This window comes from Rhipicephalus microplus, chromosome X, assembly GCF_043290135.1.
Source record: "Rhipicephalus microplus isolate Deutch F79 chromosome X, USDA_Rmic, whole genome shotgun sequence".
NCBI classification, from domain to species: Eukaryota; Metazoa; Arthropoda; class Arachnida; order Ixodida; family Ixodidae; genus Rhipicephalus; species Rhipicephalus microplus.
The window spans coordinates 100,794,816-100,801,308 of NC_134710.1; positions in this window are offsets into that span (position 1 = coordinate 100,794,816).

Genomic DNA, 6,493 nt, shown 5'->3' on the forward strand with positions numbered 1-6,493 from the left:
TTTTTTCCCCTCACTTGCTGGAAATTAGAAAAAAAAACTAGCCGGCAAAATAAAGGAAGAAAGCTTCGGCGTCAGCCCTGACGTCACGCTTTTCTCGCTTTCTCCGCTCCGAACGACGCTGTGTGGAAGTCCGCGCGGAAGAGTCGCGCGGGGGTGAGAAGGGTGGATGTAGGTCGTCATCGCGGTAGCCGTGCTTTCCGAACGCTGGGCCGGCGAGCGGAGGATAGCCCCTTTCGCGATGGTCGGAGAAAGCGCTTCCACGCCCTCGGAACTTTCTCCGGCGGCCACACCTGCGTAGGCGCCTTGGCGGCGGCCACTACCGATGGCACCGAGGGCGACGCATTGTATCGCCGATTTCCTTCGCTCCCGGTGGCAGCACGCCCGGATTCCCGGCGCCGACTTCTTCGAGGCTCTCGCGCGTTTTATCATTTCAATTTGCAGCGCCGACCCGCGGGCGCCAAACGAGCTCTCTTTTAACCCCTGGCCGTCACACGGCTGTCCTCCGCTGGACAGATGCGACCCCGCGCATATCCGCCGCGGTTGATGGATGGAGCGAGACCGGCTCGCGGATCAAAGCGTTCAACTTTTCTTTAGAGGTCAAATCGTAGGCGGTGCTGTGTACACTTTGCTTTTGGCGGGACGGACACCTGTCTCCGCGCCAAATCGGCGAAACTGTATGCAAATTCATTCACTTGTTCCGTTCCCGAGGCGTTTGGTCCGTCTACAGCACAATCTGTGGAGGACTTGTCTGGGAAAACGCCACGAGCGTGTAAATGTAGAAGGAACAAACATGTCCTTTTCTTTATCGGGCAAACTTTTGCTCTGCATAAGCGCTTTAACAAAATGAAAAACGTTAATCACTGTACTGATGCCTAGAATTTACGCAAAAGTAGTGCAAAAGAAAGGGTGCGACGGCTAAACCGACGAATACTATAGGCTCCGTCTCAGAGTTAACTGGACAATCAGGATTTTTTTTATTCTCGTTAGTTTTACACATCACAAAGTGGTGCTTAAAAAACTGAGTACACAAATGCGCGAAGTTGAATCGTCGCTATACGAGTGCCTAAACACAAAGGCAGCGTAAGTACAGGGACGACAGTTGGAGCTGTCTGGGCTCGTCAGTCATCCGGGTGATCTGGGAGCCCTCCGACTGTGTTTGAAAGTGGCGAATTCAACAGTTTTAAAACTGTACAAATTGAACATGCAGGTATGCATGTCATGTTTCTCCTTTATCGTGTAGCATCCTGATCATCTTAGCCGAAATACCTATTTTACATAGATATTTTATAGCCTCCAAAGCGTTTGACCAGTTGGATGTACCAATAATTAAAGAAGGTAGGCGAAAGAAGTTTCTTTTTTAAATACATTTAACTTCCCGATCGTGTCTCCAAAGCCTTATTTAAATTCAGCTGGCATCGAAATGCGCTCGCCATCACCGGAAATCCAACTGGCGGCCCGTGAGCAGTACTGTTTGTATCGAAAATTTAATATTGGTCAAATTCAGACGACCAAGGCTGTAAATGTGCGAAAGGAAAGACAACTTGAACTTATTTAGTCGTTCATTTGAAACATCTGTAGTGCCATGTAGACATCATTGAAGATGAAATATTATAACACAAAAACAATTAAAAACACTACGCGTACTAAATAGCATACAAAATAGCGGTGCCCTAGAACAACAGAGCACAATATTATCGAGCAAAAACATACTCAGACTCAGCCCTAATCAATATGTATCTGCAACTTTTGGTTAACGCCTACAAACTCGCAAATACATTGCCTCGATACTTCGCATACGGCTGCATGACATGCATCTTCACGCGGATATCACTAACTGGAAAAAAAATTGCTATAAGTAACTAAGGACGGGTATCCGTCATGTGTAATTGCCATGTGTCGGTATTTGCGCATTGCATCTCTTTCGTAGATTGATGCTTATGATTCCATTGTTTCAAATAAATTTCGAGAAATTAGAAGCATGCGTCGCCATTTTTTTTTTTTTCAAATTTAGTGTACAAAAAATTGCCGCATTCACGGACGTACATTCGCGACTCCGGCTGCAATGTCATTCTTTGGCAGAGGTCTGTTTTTCACGTTAATTCCGAAAGTTCGCGGAGTTGGTGAGAATGAGGAAGGTGTACATTATTTTGCGTACCACACACGTCGGAATTATGGGGACCCATTAACGAGTATTTTCTTTTTCGTGTCAGTCATATTATTGGGATCATGCCGACGGCTTTGTGTTGTGAACAATGAGAAGGGTGGGAGAAAAAAAAAAGAAGGATTGCAACCTTAATTTTGTCAAGAATGCGTGCGTATCGGCGAGAACGGTGTGTATACTGTCACAAGCCTTCGCGGCTGCGAACAAACGAAACAACTGTAGCAGCTGTGAAACTCTACACTTAACATGCCGCGGCGCCTAGAGGCAAACTGCGGCCGCGTTCCTCGTGCACAGCGATCGAGGTTCCGCGGTGTGGGAACGAAGCTATAAGAACGCAGCGAGCGCGTAAGTACGTGTTGCGAGAGCAGTCAGCAGCGAGCCCTCCCACAAACGTGCTCGTAGAAAGTGAGCTTGTAGAAACTAGGCCGCCGAAGGGATTTGGAAACGTGAGGCTGACAGTGTATCACATCCGCGGCCAGTGGGCAGGAGCCCTCAAGTATTTCTCTTTCTCTTTTATTGCTATTACCTTTTTTTTCCAACGAAATCTACATGCAGTCTGGTATACCACGCAGCCGTGCGAACATCCTGCCTACAAGGAAGGAACAAGCGTAGAGCAGTGACGATGCTGTCTACCAAGCTTTATATCCACGGGGCCCTTTCCACCCATATTTCAAGATCAGCAGCTATAAAGTGCTCATCCAAACGTCCGTCGTATCTGGAAATTTTAACATACAACCCTCAGTCTTTATTTATATCATCTACGTTCGGAAGTACCTGCTACACGCGAGGCCGTGGACATGTTATTCTGTTAAAGATAAAGTATATGATCGCTTCAGTAGAAAATCATGTTATACTAGTCGTTCGTGCTACATTTTTTTGTTTGCAGTGCCCGTTTAGACAGTTCTCTTTGTATATACATTCCTGAATTGAATCCCAGTGCCAAATACTTGTATACACATGATTTATCTCTCTCTCTCTATCTCTCTCTCTCTCTCTGTGCGTGTGTGTGTTAAAGCTGCAACTGCTTGTTGCTAAAGCTTTATTGAAGTGTATGCGCAAAACGTTGAGCACGAGTATAAAATTGAACCCCTCAAGAACAAAAGCCCTCAAGAACGAAATTCTCGCAGAAACAAAAAAATATGGCGTCCCTGGCAAACTTCGATAAACTTTAATGTCCTTGCACCGTCTGGAGAGCGAGGATATTTTGCAAAATCCTCCTGTAATGACGAATGTTTCATGTATCGATTCCCAGCATTTTATTTAACCCAAGAGCTAGTTGGGAAACAAAAAGTTCGAAAATCGCAGCCCCCCTCATTCGACAAGTCGGGCACATAGATTTCCGCCAAAAAACCCGGGTGTGACCCCTGCTGCTTACATTTGGTCGGATGGTGACGATAGCAACAAGGCCTCATTTTTTGTGTGTATGTTTTTTTTTTGCTGAGAACAGTTTTTTTTTTGCTAATGTCTCTGTTGTCAATTACGTCTGCTTACCAATGTCTGCTTACAGCAAATTGATTAACGGAGAACACATATCGTTCAGAAGAAGCCACAGATTCTTAGTAGTCATTATAGACAGAAACCTGTAGTGGACTCCACACGTGAACTATGTGCGGAGTCCAAGAATCGGCTGATCGCCACATGTCACATGTTCAAATTCCTTGCCGGAAAGAACTGGGGAGTGCTCATGCCATCCATGCTACAACTGTACAGGGTGTTATTTATCGGATTCTTGCAGTACAGCTTACCTGCAATAGCTAACACCGGCAGGACTAACCGGCACACAATTTTGAGCATTCAAGCCCGAGTACTTAAGATATGCCTTGGATTACCCCGGAGTACTTCAACGGCTGAAACCATTGCCATCGCTCACTATCAGTCAATGAAGACACATATTATTACAGAGACAATGCGCATGCACCTCTGGCATTATGCCAGGACCCCTTCCCACTAAATGGCGAGGCTCTCTGCTGAAAAGCCCCACGACATACGGTGCCACTGTCTGCAAGCACCGCTCATCACTTACTGAGCGTGCACTCCTGCATCAAAGCCACTGCATCCACCTTGGGCCTTGAGCTGGCCGCGAGTTTACCCAATGATCCCAGGAATTCGAAGAAAATCAGACTTATCGACACATGCCCTAAAACAACTGACTCTATTCCTACTGGACCAAAACTACAGTAATCGCGTGCACATTTACATAGATGGCTCTACTACTTCGTCCAGTTCAGGTGGAGCAGTGATTATACCATCACAAGGGGTAACTCGGTGTTTTAAAACTTCACATGCGACGACGTCCACGATGGCAGAACTCAAGGCTTTGCGTAGGGCGCTGGAACTCTTCAATTCTGAAGAAATACCAAGTAAATGGGCCGTGTTTGCTGACTCAAAACCAGCGTTACAGTGCTTGGGGTGTGTTATCCGACGCGGATGCCACGACCAGTTGACCCACCAAACCATGAAACTTCACCAGCTCTTAATATAAAAAGGCCACGACATTGTGTTTGAATGATTACCTGATCATCGCGGTATCAATGGAAATAACTCTGCAGATCATGCTGCTCGCACGTCACATCAAGACGCAAACAGCGTTTCAATACCGCTTAAGAGCGGAGGTTGTGAGGCAGATTCATCGCCTGGCCCGCAGTCTCACACTGACTGAGTGCAACACACAAAGCATACGACGTACCAGACTGCATGAACTAAATCCAATATTAAGAAACTTGAAGCAGTACAAAGGAAGGTTCTTAGGTTTGTTTTTTCTAAGTTCAAACTTACGGACTCGCTGACTGAACTCATGACTGCAAACAACATTGAAATACTTTCATTACAACGAAAAAGAAACCTCCTTAACTTTCTATATCTGCTAGTTATTCCCAAGTTAGCCCTTGACCCGAGTGTATATGTATCTCCTCTGTCCACTAGGCATTTCATTTTATTTAACCCCGTATTTTGCCACAACCAACGCATTTAAATTTTATTTTTTTTTCGCGTACTGTCAGAGTGGAACTGCCTGACTGATATCAGCCAACTTTCTGATGTTTAGAGCTAAATTGGGCACTGTCAATTTGTGTTCTGTTTCTATTTTTATGTAATATTTTGCCATGTTAACTTTTGTGCGTTCTATTAGTACGAGTTTCTCTTTCTCGTGATATATTTTTATGTTATCATATGTGTTTTTGTATTTATATCCTGCCTCTTGTACCTGTCCTGCTTGGTCCAGTTCTCGGTCTGCAGTATTCAATCAATAAAATTTTAAAAAACTTGACCCTTCACTACAACTCCGGCCTCAACCCGGCCTACATCGACGTGAAGATTCGCTTCTCTATCGCTTTTGGCTGGGAGTTGCTTTCACGAAAGCTTATACCACGTTAATCAAAATGACTGACAGTGTGGCATGCGATGTTTGCGACACCGATGAAAATATCAAAGACTTGCTGTGCCACTGTCCTCGATTTGCGTCATAGAGACAAGTACTTGCCAACGCATTGCGGTGACTGAATGATCGGCCTCTTTCTGTGCAGGTGCTATTACAGCACTGTCCACAGCCCTCGACAGCCCACAAGGCAGTGAACGCCTTCTTGTGTTTTTTGAAAACGACGGGTTTGTGTGAACGCCTCTGACTTGCGATGGAGCTCTACACGCAGCAGTGAATTTATAACTGTCTATCCCTCCCTTTTTCGTTTCCTTCTCCTTCCTCTTTCACACCTTTCTAGTCCTCTTCCCTAATCTCCCAGCATAGGGTAGCCTACCAGATACCTTTCTGATTAAGCTTTGGGCCTTCTCCCTTTTGTCGCTTCCTTCTATACCTTCCTGCTTATGACGTTTCACGTCCTGATCGTGCATGAAGAGTTAAGCGACGACATTGTCATTGAAAGTGTTTGCAAATAATATGAAAGGGACGACGAGAGTGAGGAAAGCAACAAAGCGCAAGAGAAGAAAGTACCTTCTTGCAACGTTCTTCATGCTTTTGCCATCATTCGCACTTTCCTCCACGCCTGCGACGACAACGAAGCCACACAATGCTAATTAAACTGCGAGGCTCGAACCATCATACACCTTCAAAGCAACAGAAACAGAGCAAGATAGATGTCTTCCTGAAATAAACTTTGTTCGTGCGATGTGACTGGTGTGCTCATTTGTTTTTTCTATTTTTGCTACAACGAAATTCTCAAAAGAACGAACAAAATTGCTTCCCGAGTGATTTCGTTATTGGGGGTTCTACTGTAATTTGCACCCCCTTTCCCATTTTTCTGCGTGTCTTTCTTTCCATCAATGAGCTTGCGAAACGTCGCCATTCTGCCGGCTCATAGCGGGTTCACATTTTCATCCCTC